The sequence below is a fragment of the Phaethon aethereus genome, assembly GCF_964289735.1.
Source record: "Phaethon aethereus genome assembly, chromosome: 3".
Classification (NCBI taxonomy): domain Eukaryota; kingdom Metazoa; phylum Chordata; class Aves; order Phaethontiformes; family Phaethontidae; genus Phaethon; species Phaethon aethereus.
The window spans coordinates 40,924,530-40,938,589 of record NC_138576.1 but is presented as its reverse complement, the minus strand read 5'-3'; the positions used below and the strand labels follow the sequence as shown (position 1 = coordinate 40,938,589).

Sequence of the window (14,060 nt, the reverse complement as noted above, 5' to 3'; positions counted from 1 at the left end):
ATATAGTGCTTAGGGACATGGTTTAGTGGTGGACTTGGCAGTGCTAGGTTAATGGTTGAACTTGATGATCTTAAAGGACTTTTCCAACCTAAATGATTATATGAATTTATGGATCTGCTGGGCCACAAAATAAAAAAGTGGTGTCATGAAGATAAAATGCAAGGCAAGAGTCCACAGCACATACTCACATGCCTTTAATGCCAGCACTCCAGATAGTTCTTATTTTAGTACTTTACACTTCTACTCCTGCAAATTTTCCCCCAGAGTGCTGTCAAGTAATTTGCTATACTAAATGGTGCTGATCTTTCTCCCCTGTTCCTTGCTTTCAGCATCCCAAATCAAAAATGTTGTGAAAGAGAGACATCAGACCTCTTGGCCAAAGGGAGGGAAAGTTGTTTAAGAAATAGGTGGTGAAGCTCATAATGATCAAAAGAAGTGTGGGGTTAAGAAGAAGGGGTAAGAAGCACAAGGGAAGATCATGAAGCACATCTGGACAAGACTCACGTACACAACTCCGTCATCTCCCGTTGGAGACTGCCAGGCTTCCCTCCTCCCACCCTGCTCTTTATTCCACTGCCTCACATTTTCTATCATCTCGTACAGGAAACAGAGACTAGAAAAGCCTTCACCGGGAGGAGACTGCTAAGTGAAAATCAAAACTGCATCCCATTTACACAAAAATGGAATGGAAAATACCTTGCAGAGAGAAGGTGAAGTAGCTAAAAGTGCAGTTAAAATTTGTTTCCCCATGGAACAGCTTTAGATCATACCAAATAACTCTCTCTGAGTGAAAGAAATATAAGCATTTAAGCTGAGATAATCAGCACAGTGGACTTTGGGGCTTGTATTTATTACTCTCCCTTTAACAAGTAACTATTTATGGTTTTTATTTTTGTTTTAAAATTTACAGAAGATTCTGTTTTACAAGCCTAGGTTTTCTTTACTGCACTGGACACTATAAAAAGCTGTTAAAACCCTTCTGAGTGATCAAGTGAGACTTTGATCCCAACAGCTGAGAGGCCCTTGGGTGAGCTTAAAATCCATTTATTCTTGTGTGAATGGAGTGTGCAAAGCAATGATGGCATAACACACCAGGGAGCCAAGAGCAAGCGGGGAAGGGAAACTTACGTGAATGGAGCACTGACATTCTACTTCCAAACATGTGAGTGTTGGCAAGCATAACAACTTTAAATCTCATTCCCCCCTTCTGTAGTTCCTTTTAGTGAATTTGCTATTGTAGACAAAAGAAGTAGTCTCTGTTTCCATGGGCACCTGAAATCCCAAAAAGTAGTCTGTAGTCCCCCAGTTTCAGTGCAATTCTGGTTACAAGGACATATTAGTTTTATTTTTACTTCCTTGAGATCAAGGATTAAACTCAATTTTTTCTTCATACATACTATTTTGGAGAAAGTATCAAGCCATGACCGCATTTCTTAAATATGATCTATAAAATCGTATTAATGCATAGCGATTGCTGTGTTACCAAAGCATGTACGAAGGAGTAACTGCAATTCTGTGTTGTTCCATTAAGAACTTCCTTTTACAAGTGCTGTAAGTCACTTAGACGTGAGGTGGGAGTGCCCTCTTGTGTTTGCAGAAGAATGATCTTAATGGTCATCCCATTCGAAATCACAAAGTGGGGAAAACTTACCCACTCCTGTATCAAGCATTGGTCTCTCAGACTGGCTGTGGGTCAGGTGTACATGTCTGATCAGCGTTGCAAAACAGATCGCTTATGAGTTCAGACAAGGTTTCATCCTCTTGCCTTGTCATGCAGCATCCTACAGCACATTTCTGCTTCACCAGCTCTTCTGCTGCAACCTTCAGAAATCTCTCCCCGTGCACAGGCCCACGGCCCCGTCCCACACAGGGTGTGGAGGAACAAGGGCAAGAGCCACAGGCTGCCTCTCTGCATGCTGTTCCCTTCCAGCCCCTGCAAGGTACGTCTTGCCTCTGTTGCAGAAATGTGGGTACAAAGTAAGAACAAGTTATTGCAGATCCTAGCGTGGTCTGTGGTAACTCAAAGTGGGGAGACAGGAGGAGAGGGACATATTGAGCTGGACCCACAGTATTTGTGGAAGGAGGAGATGTGTAATTTCTTAGTCTGCTTCTGCCTACAACCAGTCTGGTGGGCTGGATAAGGTTTTCAAATGCTTGGACACTCCTAACATGATATGTATTCATTATGCTAGAGCTATGTCATCTTACTTGCATGTAAGAGACAAACCCTACAATCAAGCTGTGTCACAAACTCCCACTGCAGTCCATGGAAACTACTTAAACATGGCAATAAATTGCAAGATCTTCAAGAGAAATGAAACATACCAATTAACATTTCCTGAAGCGAGATCCACTCCTCTTCATATCTACTTACGCAAGACTAAGTGCATGCTTGAGTAACCCAAGTAAAGAAGAGAAAAAAAAAGAATGCAAGAAAAGTGAAAGAAATGTGACAAAACAGTTGTTTTAAATGCTGTGTTGGCCCAATGAACGAGCACAATTTCAAGTAGATTATCTGACACTTAAGACAGCAGAAAGCAGCATTGATGAGCTTCCTTCTTCAATAGTGCTTAGAAAGTTTCTTTTTCATTCTTATAAAATAGAGCACCACCATCAAAGGATTTTTTTAGTTCAGGTGATACAATTTATAGCACATTGTGGTAGCTTCTGAAGTTCTCGTTGCTTTTCCATTGTTTTAGAGGAATAGAGAATTGGTCCACAGCTCCTATTGAATTCATCGGAAAGGCTGTATCATGCCAAGTCCATGCATCAGTAACGTTTCTATCACCTGGCTCTGTAGCCAATATGTCAATAAAAAGCTGTTGGTAGAGTCTTTCCCATATGAGTGCAATGTCAGGAATAGCCATATGGGCTAAGTGGGATGCCCACAGCTAGAAGAGGCCACGTCAAGACCGAAACACTTAAGACACCTACAAGAAACCTGGGATTGTATCTCCTATAGATGGTCTAGGAGGAGAGCAATATAAAAAAGCAGGTAGGAGATCCTGCCCCTGGTACCAAGCGGTACACCTGGGTACACACCAAGTGTCCCATGCACCGTATGCAGTCCTTGACAGGGAAGGAATGTCATTATCTGGTAGGGATATGACCCCTCTAAGGAGGATGGCAATACTCAACATGTCTATATGCAATCGGCCCGTTTCATCTTTGGACATAAACCTGGTGCAGGGCAACCAGCGCTAGCCAGGGCCACACAAAACCACGGGCAACTGTGCCAGCTCATGTGGGAATAGTCAGCTCCATTACAGCAAATGTTAACGGTTTGCACTGTGCATGCAGCTACCAGGGCCACTCACCAGCTTCTCCACCCCATCTGGCATCCTGACCTCCCATATGCAGCACCAGGCTGCCCGTGGGCAGCGCGCTGCTTGCCTCTCCGAAGACCAGGGAGCGGCCAGACCTTTTTATATTTTACACAACACCACAGGCTTCCACCTAGGAGCTGCTCCAGATGAGGTTGAGGGTCAGATGCTCTTCGCTGGTGGCCTGCTCTCAGATCTGATCACTGGCCTCTCTGAGAACTCCCCCAGCATTGTTTTTTGAGCAGGAATAGAGAATCTCAGCAAGTGCATCTCCTGGTCATCCATCCCTGGCTCCCGAGAGGGCCTGGCTCAGGGCATCGCAAAGGATGCTGGTGGCAGTGCACACCAAGACTGGCAGTGATTGGAGACTAAGGAGCACCAGAGGACTCATGTCTGTAATAGGCCCCAGCTCAAGCTTCATTTCTCAGCTCCCTGTGTTTAGAAACACTGTGTGCCTGTTACCTCTGGCAAAGCAATTGCTTCTTCTCACATGAACCACATAAAAAAATCTCATCTGCCTATTAGCTGCATATTCTGTAGCCAAGCAGAGCATGTTCCCAGTGCTGACAAGGAGTGGCAGCCTTGTCCCATACTTTCCCTACACACTGTATGTAAAACTGAAGACCAGAAAACCAGATGGCCTTGTCTTATGCTACTGTCCACTGTTGACCAGGCAGAGAAAGCATGCAACTTCTGAAATGCCCAGCTCTTTCCCCTTGTTGCTCAGAGAGACTGAGTGAGCTCTTTTGAGTTTTGGGGAATATCCAAGAGAGCACAACCAGGCAAAGCAGGTTAGAGTGTAGGAAGGCCTTCAGCTGGAGGCACCTTGTCTGAGGACTTCCGTTATAACAGAAGCACGCAGCCCCACCAGCATCAGGACCTCAGCTACCGGCTGCAGTCAGGAGTATCAGGACAGGGAAAATGTGCCTGTGTACATGGTCAGAATTGGCAATGCTGTGTGTTTCCTCCTAGGAAGTCAGCAGTTTAGTTCTTAGTTTACCTTCTCTTCAAGTTTACAAATTATTTACACAACTGAAATGGCTGATTTGTGTTTTTTTAAGAAATATTATAATGCTTATAGGATTAACCATGCTGCTCTCCTCTTTCTGTTCTTTACAAATACAGTCCCCCACCTTCAAAAACCAGACAGACTAATCTTACATATCCCAGGCCATCTCAATTGTCTTGCTCTTTAGTAGGGCTAGCCATAAGCTGTACTGCTCCAAATATCAACGGTCCATATAATTTTAATTGTATTTAGATAGATATGATTTCTTCCTTACAGTACAGTAGTAAATAGTAGCAAACAGTAGAAGAACAGCCTTCTTAAACCTCAAATACTATTTATTTTAATGGTAGAACTCTTGCATTCAGGACTGCAAGTGCTACATTGCATTTTGGAGGGATTAAGCATGACGTTTCACATCTTATTTATAGCTGCCTAAGTATTAGCTGCTGTCAGGGATTTCACCCTGCTCAACTCCTCCCCAGCCCAGGGTGTGTGCTCCCATCATTTCCCTTCTGTTAAATCTAGTGGTTAGGTGGTCACAGTGTGAGTCAGTTCAGGTGGCTAATTTGATAGAAACCTAAAGCTGAAAAAAAAATAAATTGTTTTCTATTGCACCAGGTAGCTGCTTGTAGCAGCATGATGATTAGCTGGTAGTGGTGACAGGGGAGAAGGGAAGAACAAGGTCATCCCTTTCCGCAGCATCTCATAAGTTCTACTTAACTGTAAAGTTAAAACACATCTATAGAAAGTGCTGTTTGACCTCTTCCTGTATGTGAAGAATTGAGCTGCTAAGAGCAAGATACACTCACAAAACCTGCTAACACACTATCCTGTCCTGTAAAGCTTGCTATTTTTAAGAACAAGACAACATGGAAACAAATTCTGCAATAAAAGATTTGAGAAACACCTATGTCTACGCAAGTTTCATAGAAGGACTTATGAACCATCCAAAGTGAAGCTTTGATGCAAAATTACATCTATTAAAATTAATATATTAGCACTGTAGATAATGCAGTTACATTTCCCTACATCTTTACTATTTAAAAAAAAATATTTGAATGTGTTTTAATGCACATACTATGAGTAAAATAATATGTATGTATATTTTATTTTCTTACTTAATCAAATGAAACATTCCAAGCAGTTAAAGAAGTTTCAAAAAAATCTCCACTTCACAGGGAGTGCCTCTTACCCAGAGATCTGTACTTATCACATCCAGATTCAATTCCAGATACTGGAATGCAGTTTTACGACTTCTATTTTGTTGTAATAGTTCTCATGATACTTTAGAAAGAGCAAATTGGGTATGTGTTGTTTTTCCTGATTCTGTATCGAGTGTGATTATAGGATATTTTAATTGTAAGCAAGCCTCTGAAAGATGGCAATATTAAGAACAGTTTTGGTTAAAAAAATCAAACAGCAGCCTTGTCTTCTCTAAGAACCAGAGGTAGCCTCTTGTTAAGGAACATGAAGATATATTTCCTATTTAAAAGTGAGTTTGACACTCAGTTCATCAAGGCTGTATAAATGACAGAAAAGCCTTTTTTTCCCTATGCTTTGTTAATGGATGAAGTGACTGCAAGTGATACTAATTAACAGCTGGGTCTACAACTATGAGAAGAATATTACATAACAGGTTGATCTTCTCCCATCTTTCCACTTCAGTGCCTTCATCTCATCCAAGCCTGTTCATCTCGTCTCTTAAGGGTGAGCAAAAGCCAGTAAGACAAGCAGCAACTATATAGTAATGCAATAAAGCATATTATCTTTCAGTAAGATATCTTTCAGTATTTATGCAGAATAACATAGAAGAGATTTGAACACTGAGAGAAAGATGATGTTCCCAAGCACTAACAAAGACTCAGAATGAAATTTCCTTCAGGTATTTCTGGGTGTACTGAAATGCTGCTGTAGTTCAAGGTAATGAACTTCTGTTAAACACTAGTTACAATTATGTACTCCTGAAAACAGCACACATACTTACCTTGGTAAACAGAGGAAAAAATAGCTAATTTAACTTGAACTTATTAATATTAATTAGTTTGGCTGTCTTAATACAACAACTTAATACAACAACTTTATTGCTTCTTTTAAGTGCTGAGGGTTTGGGTTTTTTCTTGTATAAAGATTAGTTATGCTTTACTATTAATTTTAGCCATACATAAATTATTAGATTATGACAATAAACCAAATGTGTCAGTATAAGCAACTATCGTACATTCAGATACTCTATATCTTTGCAGCAGAAAACACAAATATCCACCACAGCTGTACTCAACTTCAGAAAGGGGAGCTACCTAAAAATGAAGATGCTTGTTAAAAACAAAACTAAAAGGAACATCTATGCACATTAAATGCTCGCAAGTGCTATGAAGACAAAGAGAACACTATCTTGAAGGTACAAATTCACAGAATCACAGAATCACAGAATCATTAAGGTTGGAAAGGACCTTCGAAATCATCAAGTCCAACTGTTAACCCAACACCACCATGCCCCCTAAACCATGCCCTGAAGTGCTACATCCACAAGTTTTTTGAATGCTTCCAGTGATGGTGACACCACCACCTCCCTGGGCAGCCTGTTGTAATGCTTGACCACTCTCTTGGTGAACAAATTTTTCCTAATATCCAATCTAAAACTCCCTTGGCACAACTTGAGGCCATTTCCTCTCGTCCTATCACTAGTTACTTGGGAGAAGAGACCAACACCCACCTCACCACAACCCCCTTTCAGGTAGTTGTAGAGAGCAATAAGGTGTCCCCTCAGCCTCCTCTTCTCCAGGCTGAACAATCCCAGTTCCCTCAGCCGCTCCTCATAAGACTTGTGCTCCAGGCCCCTCACCAGCTTCGTTGCCCTTCTCTGGACACGCTCCAGCACCTCAGCATCCTTCTTGTAGTGAGGGGCCCAAAACTGAACGCAATATTCAAGGTGCGGCCTCATCAGTGCTGAGTACAGGAGCACGATCACTTCCCTACTCTTGCTGGCCACACTATTCCTGATACAGGCCAGGACGCTGTTGGCCTTCTTGGCCACCTGGGCACACTGCTGGCTCATACTCAGCCGGCTGTGAGCCAACATCCCCAGGTCCTTTTCTGCTGGGCAGCTCTCTAGCCACTCCTCCCCAAGCCTGGAGCGTTGCACGGGGTTGTTGTGACTGAAGTGCAGGACCCTGCACTTGGCCTTATTAAACCTCATACAGTTGACCTCTGCCCATCGATCCAGCCTGTCCAAATCCCTCTGCAGAGCCCTCCTATCCTCCAGCAGATCAACACTCCCACGCAACTTGGTGTCATCTGCAAACCTAATGAGGGAGCACTTGATCCCCTCATCCAGATCATCAATAAAGATATTGAACAGACCAGCCCCAGAACCGAGCCCTGGGGAACACTGCTTGTGACCAGCTGCCAGGTGGATTTAACACCATTCACAATGACTCTCTGAGCTTGGTTGTCCAGCCAGTTCTTTACTCAGCGAACAGTACACCTGTCTAAGCCATGAGCCACCAGTTTCTTCAGCAGAATGCTGTGGGAGATGCTATCAAAGGCTTTACTAAAGTCCAGGTAGACAACATCCACAGCCTTTCCCTCATCCACTAGGCGGGTCACCTGGTCATAGAAGAAAGTCAGGTTGGTCAAGCAGGACCTGCCTTTCATGAACCCATGCTGGCTGGGCCTGAGCCCTTGGTTGTCCTTCACATGACCTGTGAGCACCCTCAAGATGAACCGCTCCATGATCTTCCCCAGTACGGAGGTCAGGCTGACAGGCCTGTAGTTCCCAGGATTTTCCTTCCGGCCTTTCTTGTAGATGGGCGTCACATTGGCAAGCCTCCAGTCTTCTGGGACCTCCCCTGCTAACCAGGACTGCTGATAAATGATGGAGAGTGGCTTGGCAAACTCCTCCACCAGCTCTCTCAGTACTCTTGGGTGGATCTCATCAGGCCCCATAGACTTGTGGGTGTCCAGGTGGCTTAGCAGGTCTTTAACTGCTTCCTCCTGGATTATGGGGAGTTTATTCTGCTCTCCATCCCCATCTTCTAGCTCAGGGGGCTGAATACCCTCTGGATACCTGGTCTGGCTATTAAAGACTGAGGCAAAGAAGGCATTAAGTACCTCAGCCTTGTCCTCGTCCTTGGAGACAATGTTCCCCACCATATCCAGTAAGAGATGGAGATTCTTCTTGCCTCTCTTTTTGTTGTTAATATGTTTGTAGAAGCATTTTTGTTATCCTTTATGACTGTGGCCAGACTGAGCTCTAGCTGGGCTTTTGCCTTTCTAATTTTGTCTCTGCTTGACTGAACGAGATCCTTGTACTCTTCTTGAGTTGCCTGCCCCTTCTTCCAGAGGTGATAAACTCTCCTCTTTTCCCTGAGTCCCAGCAAAAGCTCCCTCTTCAGCCAGGCCAGTCATCTTCCCCGCCAGCTCATCTTACGGCTCATGGGGACTGCCTGCTCCTGTGTCTTTAAGATTTCCTTCTTGAAGAATGTCCAGCCTTCCTGGAGCCTTTTGTCCTTCAGGATGGTCTCCCAAGGGACCCTCTCAACCAGTGACCTGAACAGGCCAAAATCTGCCCTCCAGAAGTCCATGGTAGCAGTTTTGCTGACCCCTCTCCTTACTTCGCTCACAATTGAGAATTCTATCATGTCATGGTCGCTAAGCCCAAGACGGCCTCTGACCATCACATCTTCCGCCAGTCCTTCTCTGTTTGTAAACAGCAGGTCAAGCAAGGCACCTCCCCTGGTGGGCTAACTTACCAGCTGTGTCAGGAAGTGATCTTCCACACACTCCAGAAACCTCCTAGACTAGTCATAGCTGTCCCGCTGCACAAAGGCTTCCAGCTCCTCCTGTTTGCTGCCCACGATGCGTGCATTGGTGTAGATGCACCTGAGCTGGGCTATCGATTTCACCCCCAACTCCGACATGCCACGCTTAGGCTCATCTCTAGTGAGCCTGGTTTTACCCCCTTCCCCCTTCAAACCTAGTTTGAAGCCCTCTTGGTGAGGCCTGCCAGCTCGTAAGCAAGAATCCTTTTGCTCCTTGGAGACAGTTGCACTCCATCTGCTGCCAGGAGGCCCGGCGCTGTGTAAACCGCCTCCCATGGTCAAGAACCCCAAAATTCTGCCAACAGCACCAGCCTCTTCACCATTCAAGAAAGACCTGAAAAAGTGCAAAAGGAGTACAAGAGTATATGCCAGTATAACAGTGTTTAGTCTATCAAAGCTAATAACACATACCTTTTTAAATTCATGAGGCACAGGAAGTCTATTCAGAGAAGATTAGGCCATGTAATTGCATTAATTTTTTGCTCCTGTGTTCAGAAGAAACTCCCCACACCACACCACTTTCGAGGCATTCATCAGAGAAGTTGCTTCAAACTTCTTGAAGATGCTGCAGTTTCAACTGGATCAGATGACACTCTAGAAGAACCCAGTGAAACATGTGAACTGCTAATTGTGATGTGTTGAGCTCTCACTTGAAATTGCTATGGTGCCAAAGAAGGGCAAGTAGCAAACAGGATTATCAAGTTTTGAAAAGGTTCTAGGGAAACCCAGGAAACTACAGCCCCCTAAGCCTGACATCTCTACCAGGCAAATAAGTTAAAAATTCATATAAAAAGTAGAATTAGTGAGCATCTAGACAAACGTGATCTGTAAGGCAACGATCAGAATGCTTGGTAAACTCACGTCATCCACAAGCATGTGATAACGTGATCTAGTGCACAGATTAAAAAAAGATTAAAGCCTCTTAGCAAATGATTTTAGGCAAACTAAGCAGACATGGGATAAGAGGTAGAAGATAAGAAACAGAGAGTAGAAGTAAATGGTTCATTTTCACAGTGGAAGAAAACTACCACAGAAATCTGCATGACCTGTACTGGTGAACTTACTGAATTGATCTGAAAAAGGTGATATGCAGAGAGGTAAAAAAACTAGCATTCATAGCTTATGCACAAATAGCTGCAGGAGCTTAAAAAACTGAGTAGGTATAACAGAAACACATGAATTTCAGCATAGATCAATATAAATCACTGCTCATTGAGAAAAGCAAACACAACAGCAAATGTAAAATGATGAGGTCTGACCTTTATTGCTCAGACCTGAGATCCTGCAGTTACAACGAACAGTTCTGTGGAAACGTCAGCTCCATGCACAGCGATAGTCAAAAAAGGGAAACCAAAGTTTAGGGAGTGCTAGGGAACAAAGAAGAAAATGGAGAACATCATCACGTCTCTGCATAAGCCCATGTTGTACGTGTTTCTTGAATACAGTCTATACTCCGGAATTCCCATCACAAAAACAAACATGAAAAATTTTGGGGAAGGGCAATGACAGTAGGGTCAAAGGTAGGAACTGATTCCCATATGAGGAACGATTAAGTAAATGGGGTTTCTGCAGCCTGAAGAGATTGGGGGGGGGGGGGGGAAGGGGCTTAATGAGGGGATGACTGCAGAGGGATGGATTGCCCACCACTTCTAGAACTGTGCCATGAGCTAACAGGCAGCAGGTACAAAGCAAACTAAAGGAAGTGCATTTTCCTGGGATGCTAGTTAAGCTGTGGTACTCCTTGCCATTGTTACTGTGAATGATAAAATTTTATAAAGGCTCTGGGGAAGATTGGACAAATTTATGGGTAGCAGGCTAATGGAGGATTGTTGCTTTCACACACACACACAAAAACACCCCTACCCTTTAGGAGATCTCCGAGTTTAACATTCCCAGAGGCTGGGCAAATATTCAGCGAAGGATCCCTACGTGCTTGTCCTATGCCTGCTCCCCTCCTCTAGGCATTTACTTTTGGCTACAGTTGGAGTCAGGACACTGCTGAGGGGTGGACCTCTGGTCTGACCCTGTACAGCTCTTCTAATGTTTTTATGATCTCATTTATCATTAAAAAAAAAAAAAGCACTCATCTTTCTGTGACACTAAAGTGACTAAAAATTCAAAGGGAGAGTGTTGAGAAGTTTAAATAAAGAATTCTGGTCTCTGTAAAACATTAAAAACAAGGCCAAAATCATAAGCTGAACGAAATTGTTTCCCAACTCATGGATTTTATGACGCATAGTGTGAAATATGGCAAAGTCAGCTCAGGATTTTACAATGTTCTGAGGAGGAAGAAATTAAAGCTGCATACAATAGTCTTCCTGTGGGGAAGGTGAGAGGGGAGGGCAGCTCAGCATCCCAAAGGATGCACTGGTAACAACCCCAAACCAAGAGATATGAGTCATCAAAGCTGCAAAGCTACTGGAGAAAATCCAGGAAGCCAGACTTAAAATAGGAACAGAAGGGATATGGGAGGAGACAGAAATATAGAGAAAGAACAAGAAAGAAATAATTTAAAACAAGAAAAGAGAACTTGGGAGACAGTTGCCTGGAGCTGAAAAGCCTTGGAGGTAGCCATACCACCGGCCTTTCAGGCTGGCATACATTGGTGTGGGTCTCAAATGAGGCAATCCAGTACTGCCCTGGTATCTCACAACTAGCACTCCCTTCCGCTGGTGCTTACACGGTGCATAAACACGCAGCTGTGCGGTGAGCTGAAGTCGGAAGCAATTCGTCTGTAAACTAACACTTAATGGCAACCAGGCTTATGGTTCAGACCAGCCTTGGGATCTCCCGGGGGAATGGGGTTTGGGGACAGGGTGTTGCTTGACAGCTTGCACCCTCATCCAGACATCTGGGATACAGGTTAAAGATGCGGAAGCCTGAAGGAGGGGAAAGAAAGGCAGCAGAGAAGGAACCTTATCTTTAAATATAATCTGCCATTGTGCTGTATGTTTTTATTTTGTTTTGGTTAACTTTTTTTCAGTATTGCAATTGTAATGGTTGCCTACCTACAATAAAGATGTACTTCGCTTGTCCAGTGCTAGCAGGCGTAGGTGATGTTGAGAAATAGGAGGCATGTTTCTTTAGGGATAAGAAGTTTGCATACAATGTGCATTCAGGCACTGCTAGTAAACCTGTACCCTACAATCCAACAGAGAGATGAAGAGTTTCTTCTGCCAAATTACAAAAGCTGGTGGGGGGTAACACTGCAAGGTGCCAGGTGCATGCCCATGCTTCTCCCGCAAAGCTCACAATACAGAGCAGTACCCTGCAGCCCTGGACAGGCCCTTAGTCACCTCGTTATTTATAGCCTTCTTATTATCAATTGCAAGCTAAAATAGTACTCATTCATGCTTTACGTAATATACTTTGGGCTTAAATGATGAGCCTGGTTTTCCCCTGAAAAGAAATTCCATTCTTCAAGGGAATAACATATGCAAAACCTCTCAACAGCGTGCTGTGGAAAAGATGTAATTATTTAGCACTTAGGAAAGGAATGGTAATGCCTTCTTTCTTTAAGGTTAATTGAATTGTGATTAATGGCTGTGATTACTTTGCTTAACTTTAACTCAGATGTCACTAAGGAAGGGTGGGTTAACGTTTTCATTGCCATGTGGCAAACATCAGTTTTGGGGCCTTTTGAATAGGTCACATGGATAGATAACAACGGTGTCAACTGCTTGCCTGTGCCCAAGTTCTGCTGCTGGCCCTGCTTGACACACTAGCAACTATTCGCTGATGGTTACAGCTTCGTGCTCTCCCTCCTACAGAAACAGCAGCTCAAACAAGTGCAGGTAGGAGGCACTCGGAGAAAAAGGCAGCATGTAGATTTTCTTCCTCACACCTCTACAGCAGAAAAGGCTGCAGGTTGCAGGCTGCCATTTGGGTCACCCTGCTTGCTGTCGAGAGGAAGATTTCAGGCAGGTAAAATGGGATGTGGAAGAAGAAAAGTAGAGACAAAACAGGTGTCATCTACTGCCATGGTCTGCAGAAGAAAACATGTTTAAAATGCGTCAACAATCTAGTTTTCCTGCTAGTATTAATCTCAATAATTTTGGGAATAAAATTGCCAGATATTTTAGCACTTTACAAATCACTTTTCTAGAATTCCCTTATTCTCTCCCAATAGTTAGATCCTTCTGTTGAGGATCCATCTTGTGGACCATCAGTTTTTGTAGTATTCTTAACAACTTGTCAAAATATCAAACAATATTTTTGAGCTTTTCTTCCCCCTTCCTTGTTTTTCCTGATTTTCTCAACTAAGCTGATCGATATACTAAACCTCTCAATAAACAGTCAGACAAAAAAGTTAGACCATTTATAAACAATTAGTGAGAACCTCCATAAATACGAGAATTTAGGATCTGGTTTCACATCAGTTTAAATGTCATCTAAGCTGTAGTGCTCCTGCTTTCCCCACCATAGCCCAGATGCCTACTCCTGCCCCTTCCACTCCTGCTCCAGCAGCAGTACAGGAGGCTGGTTCAACTGGAAATTAAGCCGGTTTCTGACTGAGGTGCAACTGTACAACTTCCAGCAGCTAAAGCCATGCTGGGATTGGGGCAGCTCACTTTTACCTTCCCTGTGGAACAGCACCCTTAGATCTAGAGTGAAAAACTGCAGGAAGGTTTCTGTCTGCTGTGGGTAAGAGGCGAATTATCAGCCCTGATGACTTGTAATGTTATACAGGGATACACCATTGTGTGCTACTTCCAAAAAGGGAAATGGTGTGCGTGTAGTTAGGGTTTCAGAAACATCTAATTAGAGACAACGAAAAGTTGAAACATTCAAGCATAGCTATAGGTTAACCAGTTGGAGCCCTAGGGAACACTGACAGATATCAAAAACAAGCACTCAAAGAAAAACATTTTTTATATGTTTGGGAGGTGGAGCTGTATCGGGTTCCAG

The 14,060-nt window shown here is 43.5% G+C and overlaps 1 protein-coding gene across 1 annotated transcript in view; it reads right to left on the bottom strand.

Annotated features, from left to right (window-relative positions):
• LOC309404130 (E3 ubiquitin-protein ligase TRIM35-like) overlaps window positions 1–14,060 on the bottom strand; it is a gene marked incomplete at its 5' end in the record, with an annotated part of 108,760 nt that overhangs the window by 93,738 nt on the left and 962 nt on the right.